This window comes from Dendropsophus ebraccatus, chromosome 2, assembly GCF_027789765.1.
Source record: "Dendropsophus ebraccatus isolate aDenEbr1 chromosome 2, aDenEbr1.pat, whole genome shotgun sequence".
In the NCBI taxonomy this organism is placed as follows: Eukaryota; Metazoa; Chordata; class Amphibia; order Anura; family Hylidae; genus Dendropsophus; species Dendropsophus ebraccatus.
In genome coordinates this window covers 203,655,594-203,670,266 of record NC_091455.1, presented here as the reverse complement: position 1 = coordinate 203,670,266, position 14,673 = coordinate 203,655,594, and the positions used below count along the sequence as shown (strand labels likewise).

General features: G+C 45.7%; 1 long non-coding RNA gene across 1 annotated transcript; it reads right to left on the bottom strand.

Annotated features, from left to right (window-relative positions):
* Positions 1–2,271: 2,271 nt before the first annotated feature.
* On the bottom strand, positions 2,272–10,769 carry LOC138784869 (uncharacterized). Its single transcript, XR_011361966.1, has 2 exons — positions 10,684–10,769; positions 2,272–2,789 (listed from the first exon to the last, which is right to left on the bottom strand). It is a non-coding gene; the product is annotated as an uncharacterized lncRNA (long non-coding RNA).
* Between the last annotated feature and the right edge of the window lie 3,904 nt (positions 10,770–14,673).

Genomic DNA, 14,673 nt, shown 5'->3' with positions numbered 1-14,673 from the left:
TTCTATATTAGAAAAAAATTATAGAAAACAGTCAAAATTTTTCTCTTTTACCAATATGATATCAATAAAATGTAGCGATCATGGTGCAAAAAATGACACCCAACCAGCTCTGTAGGTGGAAAAATAACAACGCTATGGCTCTTAGAAGGCGGGGAGGAACATTGCATTAATTTGACCCGGACATTCGTGCATCAATGACCTCGGCCCTGAAGGGGTTAATGAAGAAATAATTGAAAAGAAAAAAAGCTCAAGGATTTTCCCTGTTTCCCATAACCCACCTGGTAAAGAGTAAAGCCACAGCCTGACTAATAATTTCCTAATAATACTTTCCTGTTACAGATCTAGACCTGGAGCACCAGTTTTTGATGCTCTACACCTGATGTTACCCACTCTTTCCATTACCCCTGTGGGTAGGGTAATTAGTGAAAAGGGGTCCGAGCACTGGTTCCTATAAGCCATTGTATCTAGTGAGTAGGAGACACTGTTCCTTATTCGAGATGGTATTCGATCTAATATTGCGGTATTCGAAAGATTCAAATTCCATCCAGTAGTGTGACGAATACGCGGGAAGTCCGAGTGTAGGGACGGAACGCGTGGGGATCTTCAGACGGCACCCCCACTTACCCTTATCATCTTGATTTGGTGATATACAGCTTTGGTCATCTTCTCTCACAGTTTTTTCTTCTTTCTTTCATATTGCTTTATTGCTTTATTATTACTTATTTCCACCACACGGTTTTTTTTTTTTTTATATATATGTGTGCAATATTTTGATTTGGTGACCTATATATCTATGTGTATACATTGTTTTACATGATAGGGGTAGTACATACCAGTTATGGGGCTGCCTGTCTCGGATTGCATTAGACCATATGCTTTCCCTGGAGTTTGGGATTTTTAAATGGTTTTAAATGGGACTTTGTAATTTTTGTATTGTGTACCTGATCAATAAAGTACTTTTATATTTTCATTATTTGGTGTGCCAATTTTGCCATTATAGCACATATCTTTGTCTTTGATCTCATACAAGTGACTTATAGTGTCCCTGGTTTAGCCCAATAAGGGCACGTTAACGTTATACGCATTGTACCAGCAGTCCAGTAAAAGGCAAGTGATACCTATTGTGCCAGTTACCCAGTTAAAGGCACGTGATACCTACTAGTGTGCCAGTTACCAAGTAAAAGGCACCTGATACCCAGTGTGCCAATCTGTGCTCTGTTCCGGCCAAGCGTTCGTACAGCATAATGCGTGATACGCGTGAATCACATGACGCTCTACGGACGCACATTGGAATCATGTATGAAACGCTGCGCAAAAAATAAGAAGGAAATGTGTGAACATTGCCGTAAACGTTCCTAAAGCGTTCGCAAATATTTTTCATTTGCAACTGCGGAGAGTGGCATTATACTGCGATTTTGCGGTGTTGGGTGCACCCAGGCACGCTACCCCTGATGTCCCAGTGTCATTCCGGAGGTGTTGGCATCGTTTAGGGAGGTTTCATGGGGGACTTGGTGTCCTCTAAGTGGTCGAATTTCGATTTCCAAGTGCTGAGAATTTTTTTCCTATAGACTATAATGGGAACGAGTATTCGTTTGAATAGTCGAATCTCAGTGCCTACTCGATTCGAATTCTCGAAAGTCGATTATTTCACTACTCGCTCATCTCTAATAATGATATATCAATAAACATCTAGTAGCCCACTGCTGACCACCAGCCCATCCTGTACTATGTGTCATGTTCAGTGTGCCTTGTTTATAAGGATTTCTTTCATCACCCCTAAGCCATGCAGATGTTAAAGGGTTAAACGAGTGTTGTAATATGGGGTGTTATTATACAGAGGATTCTAAAATAAAGACATGTATCCTGTACTTGCTTTGGTTCTGTGCTCTTTATTGTTTACAGCAGAGTACAGACTAATATATAGTGGTGATATGCAGGATGCAGAAGGGTATAGACCAGTATATAATGGGGATAGACAGTATCTCACACATACAGATACAAAGTATCCACCCACTTCCCACAGGTAATTAGTTAGTGAAAATGGCAAACTATTTAACTCTTTACTATCCAGAGTCCACTTACACCATGTACTACATATACATATCAATAAACTAGTCTAGCAGCCCCCTGCTGACCACCGGACCATCCTGTCTTATATGTCTTGTCTTATTTATATAGATTTCTTTCATCTCCCCTAAACCATTCAGATGTTAAAGGGTTAAATGAATGTTGTAATATGGGATGTTATTATACAGAGGATTCTAAAATGAATACACTTGACCTGTACTTACTTTATTGTACAGCAGGGTATAGACTAGTATACATCAAGGTATAGACCAGTATACTGCAGGGTATAGACCATTATACAACAGGGTAAAAAACAGTATACAACAGGGTATAGACAGTATGCAGGAGGGTATAGAGTGGAGTATAGACAGTAAACAGCAGGGTATAGACCAGTATACAGTGGAGTATAGTCAGTATACAGTAAGAGCCAATCCTCTTCCATTAGCATTTAGCTTTTCACAGTAATGACCGATTATAGAATATGCGGAGGTCAGTTTAACACGTTTATCTCCAGGCGGCTGCTGATCCCCCTTTACACCACAAGTTGGCAGCTGATCCCCCCTAATAAGGGACAGATAATACAAATATATTGGTGACTCTGCGGCCGCTCTGTCATATGTAGCAGGTTGTCGGCTGTTTGGCTCCTGATTCTGTTTTCCTCCATCTTCAGATCTTCTGATCGCTCCCTTGTCTCCTCCATATGTTAATGATCTGGGGTGCAACTGTATAAAAAAACACACGAGACCTTAGTGATCATACAGAGGAGCAGAGAGCCGAGTCTATTGATGATGAGGATGTGAGGGGATATATAAATATATTCCCTATCTATATGACCCTGGCTGCCCTAATCTGTCCCTACACAAAACTAACTTCACCGTCCCTGCAAATGTCCCTGTGGAAACCCTGAATTATTGCACCCCAGCAGAAACAACAAACGGGCACTAGGACCCAGGGAGACAGAAAACGGGAACACAGAATCCCTACAAGAGAAACTGCGGCTGCTATGTATCATACAGCTATAGGGCAGCCATTATAAAGGTGATTATACCTATTATCATAATTGTTTTTTTCAAATTTCATTTTAAGTTACTTTTTTCATTTAATTATCCAAAACAATTGTTACCTTTTTTTTTTTTTTTTGTTATACCTTTTTAGTCCTCCTAAGGTACTTGAAGGTATTCTCTTAAGCTCGAAGACCAAACTAATCTCACCATCCCTGAAAATGTTCCTATGGAAACCCTGAATTAGATTACCCTACCAGAAACAACAAACAGGCACTAGGACCCAGAAAACAGGAACACAGAATTCAGGGATTAGTTAATTATCAGCTAGTTCATACCCTGATTCATACCCCTCATACCCTGATTTATATCCCTCATACTCACCTTCATACCCACCATACCTACATCCATACCCTTCATACCCTGATTCATGGCCCTCATACTCACATTCATACCACTCATACCAACATTCATACCACTCATACCCACCTTCATACCTCTTATACCCATATTTATATCCCTCATACCCACCTTCATACCCCTTATACCCATATTTATATCCCTCATACCCACCTTCATACCCCTTATACCCATATTTATATTCCTCATACCCACATTCATACCTACATCCATATTCCTCATACCCACATTCATACCTACATCCATATTCCTCATACCCACATTCATACCCCTCAACATTTTTATTTTTGGCATCTCTTAGCTCAGTGATAGTTTTTCAGAATAATTCCCTACTCTGTCTACAATGTTTTTTCTCAAGATCCTCTATAGGTTTAACAGTTGCAGTGTCCCAGACTGGGGTCCACTGTTTTTTTTTCTAAGCAGGTATAGGTCGGTACCAGTCGTTACTGTATTACACAATTCCCGCCACTAGGTGTCACTGTTGTATTGCATGGCTCATAGTCAAAGTACATTAGGGTTAACTGATGTCTGATATTATTGATTATGTATTTCCTGCCACTGTCTGCTGCTTCTCAACTAACCAATCCCTGAACTAGTTACCTCAGGAGCTCTACGCTATCACAGAGGGTTTTTTCATGCTTATTGCCCAATCAGACTCCCTCCTGTTAGCCTATATATATATATATATATATATATATATATATATGGGATTTATGGGTTCGTTCTAGACTGCTGTTCCAGCTATTCACAAGTTTATGAGAGAGGCTATCTTCACAAAGTCTGCTGACCGTGTACAGAACTTCTGTATCAACAAGCTCTTCCAATAATAATAATAATATTAAGTATTTGTGTAGCGCCAACAGATTCCGCAGCGCTTATTTAAATATATAAATACATTACAGGTTATATTTATATTAAATTATACAATGAATAAATTAAAATATTAAAATACAAATTAAAGACCTGCTCTTGAGAGCTTACAGACTAGGATGACTGGGAGTAACACAAGAGGCAACAAGTGCTTTATTTGTCGATGTTCCAGTCATTGACCATAAAATCTCAGTATAGTGTAGATGGCACTGAAGAGGTTATAGAGAGGATGCAGAAGGAATAACAGAGGGAGATGAGATTAGGAAAGGTTATAAGCACACCTGCTTAGGAGATGGGTCTTCAGGGCACGCTTGAAACTGGGGATGTTGGAAACTAGTCTGAGCTCTTTGGGTAGGGAGTTCCAGAGAACTGGTGCAGCACAAGAGAAGTCTTGGAGGTGGGAGTGAGAGGTTCTGATTAGGGAAGAAGTTGGTGTAAGGTCATTAACAGAACGCAGAGCACGGGGAGGATGATAGGTGGAGATGAGGGAGGAGATGTATGGAGGGGCAGAGTTGTGGAGAGATTTATGGGTGAGGGTGAGGAGTTTGAACTGGATTCTGTATTTAATTGGTAACCAGTGCAGTGACTGGCACAGGGGGGAGACATTAGTATAACGGCTGGAGAGGAAGATGAGTCTGGCTGCTGCGTTCAGGATAGACTTGAGAGGGGAGAGCTTTGAGAAAGGAAGACCGATTAGTAAGGAGTTACAGCAGTCAAGACGGGAATGGATTCAGGGCGACAGTCAGAGTCTGAGCTGTGTCAGCGGTGAGAAATGGGCGGATTCTGGATACGTCCACTAGGTGAACCTCTAATCCCTATTAACGTGTCACTCTGTACCCACATAATAGTTCAGCAGATGTCCTTTACTGTGGATTCAGGACTAGTCTCTTCAGCCTCAGCTGAGCCACCATGCCAATAGGCCCCCGCCCCCAATAATCCACAGTACAGGACATTTAATTTAACCACTTAGCCCTACTGTCAACCCTATAGATGCTGGTGCCAATTGTGTGGGCTCGGGTTCTCGGTCCATTGAACATAAGTGCAGTAAATGCACAGCACTGGAATTGAAGGGGTTATCCAGGATTATGAAAAATGGCCAGAAACAGCATTTTTCTTATCCTCACTTTGGGGGCGGGTTGTAGAGCTCAGTTTCACTGATGTGAATGGAGCACAATTGTAATAACACACAGGGATGGCACTGTCTATGTGAGATAGTAGCTCTGCTTATTCTAATCCTGGATAATCCCTTTAACTATCATCTGCTGTGGCACTGTATTGTCGCACTATGTGATTTCTTTTCTCTTCTTACACATAAAACTTTCTCTCTCTAGTGTCACAGGTTAGGACAGGAGGCCGCTGTTCCTTACTCCAACCACTAGATGTCACACTCTTACACAGCACAGCTGCAGCTAACACTATGTCTAGCTACATATACACCCACTTTCTATAGTTAGCAGTTAGTGAATGTCTACAGGCCAGGCAGGACATGTATATAGCTGTTCCTGACTACTAGTGACCCAACCATTATGGATTGCTAGACAAGACCTCTAGGGACTCCAGAGTCAAGGGAGACTTCCCCCTTGTCTAAGTTGAGAACATAGTAACTGAATAGGACAGTCGACCACCTTACAAACGGGGCGGACAAGCTCAAGACTTATCGTACAGTAGAGCACAGTGTAAGTTCAGCCGCTCTCTACTGACAAGTAGTCAGCTTTGTAAGAAGGACACTACAAAGTAAAGTTTTTTAAAGTTTTTTTTTTAAAGTTGTTTAAAGTGGGACTCTCTGTCGCCGCACCTACATCTACTCTCCACACCTCACACCTGCCATATCCAAGGTCCGGTTGAAGGTGTAGAGGAAGAATAACTAACAGTATCTAGACAAACCAGGACAGGAGGTCAGTATTACCAGATCCAGAGCAATGGATCCGCTGTAAGACAGGTGCATATCAACTGCCCAAACACATAGCAGTCAGGAGAAGACAGAATAATAAAGTCCTACTATATGTAACAAATACACAAAAGCCCCATATACACTATACACTCATATACACCACACACATATACAGGGCCAGATATACACTATACACTCATATACTCCCTATATCACCGCATATACTCCCTATATCACCGCATCTTCACCACATAGCGACTTAGATAGTGATGTAGATTAGGCTGTTTTGCATCAGAAGTCCTCTGTGCATTTTCTCCGTGGCCTTCAGTGTCCGGGGTGGCGATAGGACCCAGCTAGTCAGGGACGTAGCTAGGATTCATGGGCCCCCCTCCAGTATCCCCTCCATATGAGCAGTTACGACCTTAAAGAGGACCTGTCACCCCCCGTGTCGGGGTGACAGGCTCCTGACCCCCTGCTAGATCCCCCTATACTCACCTAATTGCGCCGGGTCCCGCTTCCTGATGGGGTCGGGTCACGGAGATTTCAGCTCCCGAAGCCTGGCGCGCGCACACAGCAGAGTCCGACGCTCATAGAGAATGAATGGGGAGTCCGATGCTCCGTCATTCTCTATGGGCATCGGACTCTCCTGTGAGTGTGCGCGCCGGGCTTCGGGAGCTGAAATCTCTGTGACCAGACTGCATCAGGAAGCGGGACCCAGCGGGATTAGGTAAGTATAGGGCGCTCTAACGGGGGGTCGGGAGCCTGTCACCCCGGCACGGGGGGTGACAGGTATCCTTTAAGAAGTATTCAGGCCACTCTGTGCATCCATATAGTATAGGAGGCCCTCTGTGCATCCATATAGTATAGGAAGCCCTCTGTGCATCCATATAGTATAGGAGGCCCTCTGTGCATCCATATAGTATAGGAAGCCCTCTGTGCATCCATATAGTATAGGAGGCCCTCTGTGCATCCATATAGTATAGGAAGCCCTCTGTGCATCCATATAGTATAGGAGGCCCTCTGTGCATCCATATAGTATAGGAGGCCCTCTGTGCATCCATATAGTATAGGAGGCCCTCTGTGCATCCATATAGTATAGGAGGCCCTCTGTGCATCCATATAGTATAGGAGGCCCTCTGTGCATCCATATAGTATAGGAGGCCCTCTGTGCATCCATATAGTATAGGAGGCCCTCTGTGCATCCATATGGTAGTTAGTCCCCTGAAGCTTTCTAGTTAATCCTCCCTGTAGGTAATTCCCTGCTAATGCTGTTGACTGAATAATGCCCGATATAGTATCCAATCCCCCCAAAAATGCCCGATATAGTATCCAATCCCCCATTATAGTGCCCCACATAGTATCCAATCCCCCCAAAAGTGCCCACATAGAATCCAATCCCCATATAGTGCCCCACATAGTAGCCAATCCCCATATAGTGCCCCACATAGTACCCAATCACCCATAGAGTGCCCCGCATAGTAGCCAATGCCCCCATATATGCCCCACATAGTAGCCAATGCCCCATATAATGCCCACATAGTAGCCAATGCCCCCATATATGCCCCACATAGTAGCCAATGCCCCCATATATGCCCCACATAGTAGCAAATGCCCCCATATATGCCCCACATAGTAGCCAATGCCCCCATATAGTGCCCCACATAGTAGCCAATGCCCCATATATGCCCCACATAGTAGCCAATCCCCCCATATAGTGCCCCACATAGAATCCAATCCCCCCATATAGTAGCCAATCCCTCCATATAGTGCCCCACATAGTAGCCAATCCCCCCATATAGTGCCCCATATAGAATCCAATTCCCCCATATAGTAGCCAATCCCCCCATATAGTGCCCCATATAGTAGCCAATCCCCCCATATAGTGCCCCACATAGTAGCCAATCCCCCCATATAGTGCCCCACATAGAATCCAATCCCCCATATAGTAGCCAATGCCCCCATATAGTGCCCCACATAGTAGCCAATCCCCATATAGTGCCCACATAGTAGCCAATCCCCCCATATAGTGCCCCACATAGTAGCCAATCCCCCCATATAGTGCCCCACATAGTAGCCAATCCCCCCATATAGTGCCCCACATAGTAGCCATTCCCCCCACATAGTGCCCCACATAGTAGCCAACCCCCCCATATAGTGCCCCACATAGAATCCAATCCCCCCATATAGTAGCCAATCCCCCATATAGCGCCCCACATAGTAGTCAATCCCCCATATAGCGCCCCACATATTATCCAATCCCCCCATATAGTGCCCACATAGTAGCCAATCCCCCATATAACGCCCCATATAGTAGCCAATCCCCCATATAGCACCCCATATAGTAGCCAATCCCCCCATATAGTGCCCCACATAGACTCCAATCCTCCCATATAGTAGCCAATCCACCATATAGTGCCCCACATAGTAGCCAATCCCCATATAGTGCCCCACATATTATCCAATCGCCCCATATAGTGCCCCACATAGTAGCCAATCCCCCATATAGTGCCCCACATAGTAGCCAATGCCCCACATAGTAGCCAATGCCCCCATATAGTGCCCACATAGTAGCCAATGCCCCCATATAGTGCCCCACATAGTAGCCAATGCCCCCATATAGTGCCCCACATAGTAGCCAATCACCATATAGTGCCCCACATAGTAGCCAATGCCCCCATATAGTGGCCCACATAGTAGCCAATGCCCCCATATAGTGCCCACATAGTAGCCAATCCCCCCATATAGCGCCCCACATAGTAGCCAATCCCCCATATAGTGCCCCACATAGAATCCAATCCCCCTATATAGTGCCCCACATAGTAGCCAATGCCCCCATATAGTGCCCACATAGTAGCCAATGCCCCCATATAGTGCCCCACATAGTAGCCAATGCCCCCATATAGTGCCCCACATAGTAGCCAATCCCCATATAGTGCCCCACATAGTAGCCAATGCCCCCATATAGTGCCCCACATAGTAGCCAATGCCCCCATATAGTGCCCCACATAGTAGCCAATGCCCCCATATAGTGCCCCACATAGTAGCCAATCCCCATATAGTGCCCCACATAGTAGCCAATGCCCCCATATAGTGCCCCACATAGTAGCCAATGCCCCCATATAGTGCCCACATAGTAGCCAATCCCCCCATATAGCGCCCCACATAGTAGCCAATCCCCCATATAGTGCCCCACATAGAATCCAATCCCCCTATATAGTGCCCCACATAGTAGCCAATGCCCCCATATAGTGCCCACATAGTAGCCAATCCCCCCATATAGCGCCCCACATAGTAGCCAATCCCCCATATAGTGCCACACATAGAATCCAATCCCCCTATATAGTAGCCAATCCCCCCATTTGTGTGGCCCGACCAGAAAAACAATAAACCAGTAACTCACCTGTCAGCCGGCCCCAGCAGCTCCTCTCCCGGCAGAGCGCGCACTCCCGTCATCCTCCGGGGCGGGCAGCGGGGTATACAGACACTGACTGTGCCGGAAGTGATCCATGACAGAGGCTGCAGGTCACTTCTGGTACAGTGAGTTACTGGTTTATTGTTTATTTGGTGGGGCCACGTATAATGCTGGACACTGGGTGCCGTTCTGGGACGGCGGGACAGCACCCCGAAAACGGGACTGTCCGGCGGAATCCGGGACGGTTGGGAGCTATGCATACTGCAGTACATAAGGGGTTAAAGAAATCTGTCAGGCTTTGGCTCAGTCCCTCCTGCAGACCTGTGGCTCTTACCTTCCATGTGCGGTGACCGGTGTGCGTCCCGGAGTGCATTGTAGGGCAGGAGGCAGGCAGCACTGAGACACTGTCAGCCTGTGTGTGGGGGGATCGTTTCAGCTGACAGCAGATGACAGAGAGATGGCGCTGAAGGAGCAGCTACTAGGTCAGAGCCTGCACTGGAGGGGCCACCCCTTACTGCTTGTAGCTACCCAGGGCGGCCAGTAGGTGTCACTGTGTGCGCTCATTAGGAGCGCTCACAGGGAAAGGCCGTAGTCAGCACCCGGCCGGTGCAAGGATGGGGGCTGGGGGACAGCGGGACACATGGGGACCGTTCCGGGACAGCGGGACATCACCCCAAAACCGGGACTGTCCCGCTGGATCCGGGACGGTTGGGAGGTATGCACATATAAAAGGGCCAGATATACAGTACACTATGGGGGAGATTTATCAAACATGGTGTAAAGTGAAACTGGCTCAGTTGCCCCTAGCAACCAATCAGATTCCACCTTTCATTCATCACAGACTCTTTGGAAAATGAAAGGTGGAATCTGATTGGTTGCTAGGGGCAACTGAGCCAGTTTCACTGTACACTATGTTTGATAAATCTCCCTATATACATATATCAACTCCACACACATACAGGGCCAGACATACACTATAAACACATATACACCACACACATACAGGAGCTGAGATAACTCACCTGCCGGCTCTTCTCTCTGTTCATGGCTGGTTATGGGGCTCCTGAGTAGCTGACCTTCTGGTTGATCTTTGCGTCTTCTTCCTCGTTGTGTATTTTACCTGCGGTGCAGTGTAACTTATATACTGTGCCCATATTCTATTTTATTTTAGGGTGGAGTGTGATGGATGGGAATCGGGGTGACAGCTTTGCATATACAGCTACGGCCTAATATCCAATGCCTCTTTAATAGGCAGATGTATTACACAATGTTTTCTTCTCAGTATGTTAGGTGCTTTTTCTGATTTACATTTCCAATATGTTTTGATAATTATTAGGTAAACTTAATAACTAGTGATGAGCGAACCTGCCGGACTCGGGGGTTTGTCTGAAACTGAATGCATGGCATTTGACTGGAGAGGTTGGATGGCGTCATAGCGAGCCCTAGAAAACATGCCCAGTCAGCCGGAAAGGAGGTAATTTACTGTGCATGAACACTTCACTCTTTTGGGGCCAGACACTAAGCCCAATTGTGGTACTTGGCCAGTAGTTGAGATAGCCAGTGACACCAATTCTGTTGTGTACGGCTTCTGATGTTATTTGTCGTGACGCCAGTGCCAGTCCAGCACACAGGTGAGATGTTGGTACCTGCTTTTTTGTATGGCCAGCTTGTATTCCCCGAAATGGTCAGTAACCTTCTGGGCAGTTCTGCGTCCCTTGGGCTCTTTTCATGGCAAACTGGAGTGGCAACTGACCCACCCGGACTATCGGCACCGCCACCCAAGGTGTATGGTAATGTGTGTATAGGTGCAGGTGCGAGTAGAGATAGACAGACTCCCGTGCGTTTATATAAAAATATAACAACAACAACAATTTTGCAGGTTACAGTACACGTTTCACAGGTAATAGAAATCTTTGAAACACAAATGTGGTGTCCCATCACAGGTGTTACTAGTGTTATACACCCCTCGCAAAAGTCTGTACTTCAAGTAACTGTGGTAATGAAATAGTACCTAAGTTTTACCACAAGATTTCACTATTGTATGTAACTGTACTTGTATTTTGCACAGCTGTAGGTAACTAAAGGGGCATTGTTTGTTGTAATCTGTGCACCAATGAGAGACTTTTTTTTTTCTTTACCGATTTATATGCTTCTTTCTCTCTATACTTTCTTCTCCACCACTCACAGGGGACAGTACACCTCCTTTAGGAAGTTGTCACATGAGGAAAGGAAACACACACCTAGTCCAGTGTAGTCTGAAGTGTGGTAGTGAACAGACACACATGGGAGACACAGACACCAGTTTTTTGAAAGCAGCACTTCTACACACTATGCAGTGTTACAATACTCCAAGGAGAGGACAAGTCAAAGACCACCTCAACCCATGCCGAGGAAACATCTAAAAGTGCAGGACAGTATCCTGAAACAAGAGGAACTGATTTGGATAGAGCAAAGTTGCTAGATACCTACGTACTCTATCTCGCAGCACAGGTGTAACCAGGAAATCTTGTCCGCTCTGCTCAACTTAGGTACCAGGGTCTGGGGCTTGTGTCACCCTCACAGGATGGGTCACCTGACACTGTAGGGCAAACAGGTGATACACGATAGATAAGGTCGAAACACGGGCACAAGTAAAATTCTATTTTCAAGTCTTCAGTATTCTACTACTTCTTCACTACCTGGGTTGGGACTCTCAGCACACACTCCTCTCCACTACTTTGATCTTGAAGCACAAAATCCTCTCCACTGTTCTGGACTCTGAGTACAAACTCCTCTCTACTGCTCTCAGCTCTACTACTCTAAAGGTTCTCAGCACAGATTCTGTTCCGTCACAGTCCGCTTTCAGCTATTGTATAAAGTATTTCTACAGTAAAGAAGATTTATTTATGCTAATGGGACTATTACAGACACCTACACAGTTAATACCAAACTTTTGAGTCATCTCCCCTTTCTGTGGGTGGCGGTACCAATAGTCCGGGTGGGTCACAACCCCACTCCGGACCAACGTAATAAGTACCCAAGGGATCTCCTTACAGCCCGGCAGGTCACCGACCACAGGGGAAAGGGTATAGCTCGCCACTCTAAACTAAGAGCAGGTGTGCCTCCATATCTGTGTGCCCACCTGGCACTGGTGTCATGACAGTATACCATCTTGCTGAGCTATATTTCGACCAACCACCATAGGGATGGCGTCACACTCTACCATCTGGCAAGTGACCGGTCGGCCATAGTGCACCACACAAACTTGAGTGCTTGACTTAGTGCTTGAGGTAGGTGCTTGAGAGGAGGAAAAAATAGTATTAGTAGTGCTTTGTAAGAGGTAGAGAGAAGAGTTTGCCATAGGAGCCCTAACCCAATGTAGCCTAGTACTCTGCCGGAACGCAACGGGCTCTTCTTTTGCATATTCATGTTTCCCAGGGGGCAATTCACCAAGGACTTCACTGCACTGAGTGCTTTCATTAGCAGCCAGCAGTGTTGTCGTTTGGCTGGTCTCCCTGAGATCAGTGCTCTGTTTCTCTTATGGCTCTACTAGGCATTGCTCCCACCTAGCCAGAATCCTGCTTCACACTGATGAGGGGCAACACCCCGAAACAGCTGTATGTGGATGGAACGTGGCCTTGGTTTTTCCCTTGTAATTACATTGACTTATAGGGCCACTTAATATGGTGGTTTTGGTGGTATCCTTACAGGAGCCACCCCTTGACTGGGTCCTTCCTGGAGGGATATCTGGTCCTAGTCCTGTGTTTTGAGACTCTTTGACGAGGCTCCATGGGCTCTTCTTTTGCATATTCATGTTTCCCATGCACCTAGGACTTCACTGCACTGAGCGCTTTTATTAGCAGCCGGCAGTGTTTTCGTTTTGGCTGGTCTCCCTGAGATCAGCGATCTGTTTCTCTCTCTGCCAAAACCTTGGTAGATATCTTTAGTGAAGTGAAGTGATACTCGTACTCACGTTTAGACTTTGTCTGACCGCCTTCTGCCTACAGTTGCAAGCCACTTGTCCTGTCAGGGTAGAACGAGGCCCAGCCATGGTTATCTGGGCGTAGCTAGGTGTCCGAGGTGTCCCAGTTACCTGCACTGCGCAGTAGGATACGTAGACCTTTACTTTACAGTAGCTTTGTCCTACTGAGACCAACTCCTATTTCTTCAGGAGTCTGTCCTGCACTTTTTAGACGTGTTCCTGGTATGGGCTAGGGTGTTCCTTGGTGGCTACTCTCCCTTACTAGTGCTTAACACTGCATAGTATAAGTAGCAGTTGCTTTAAAAGAAGTGTTTGTCTCTTACTGCATCTGCTCACTCTGGTAGCTAGACTCAACTGAACTAACTCACTTTCTCCCACCAGTAACTCCTCCTACCGGGGCCTTTGTGTGCCTGCCTGTGAGTGGTGGCTGAAGTGTGATCAGGAGAAAGAATAAAGAGGATAGGATAGTAGAACAGAGCACCTCCTAGTGGTCAGCACATAACACATGGTATAAAAGACATTAACCCTTTGCTCCCTTCAGCGGTGTATAGAAAAACATATAAATATAAGAAACACTGACACCTAGTGGGGAAACTATAAAGTACCTCATCCACCACTTAACCTCAGACCTTTTTGACAGGTGCATAAGAGAAGAGAAAAACGCCAGCGGTGGGACATCACACGATCTATATAAATCACTGTTTTCTGTCTCCCCTATTGGCTGGGCTGTACTGCATTTTTTTTAAATTCACTTTACAGGCTTAGTAATCGGCCAGTCGAATAGGCAGTGTCCATTACTAAGGTGGGGCTTAGTGTTAGCCTGTTAAGGGGCTAGCCCTAATTCCAGGATTATTGCCCCAGTACCAATCACCACAAGGGTACTGGGAACAGCCAGGTACCATCACACCCAGATAAAAAAAATAAAAATAAAAAAATGATGCTCCAGATCTGGGGTGGTAACAGACTGGTATTGTTATCCTGGGAAGGGCCCTGCCCTCCTTGGTAGTACCAGGCTGCTACTGCATGTTGTTTTCTTTTTACCTAGCTGATT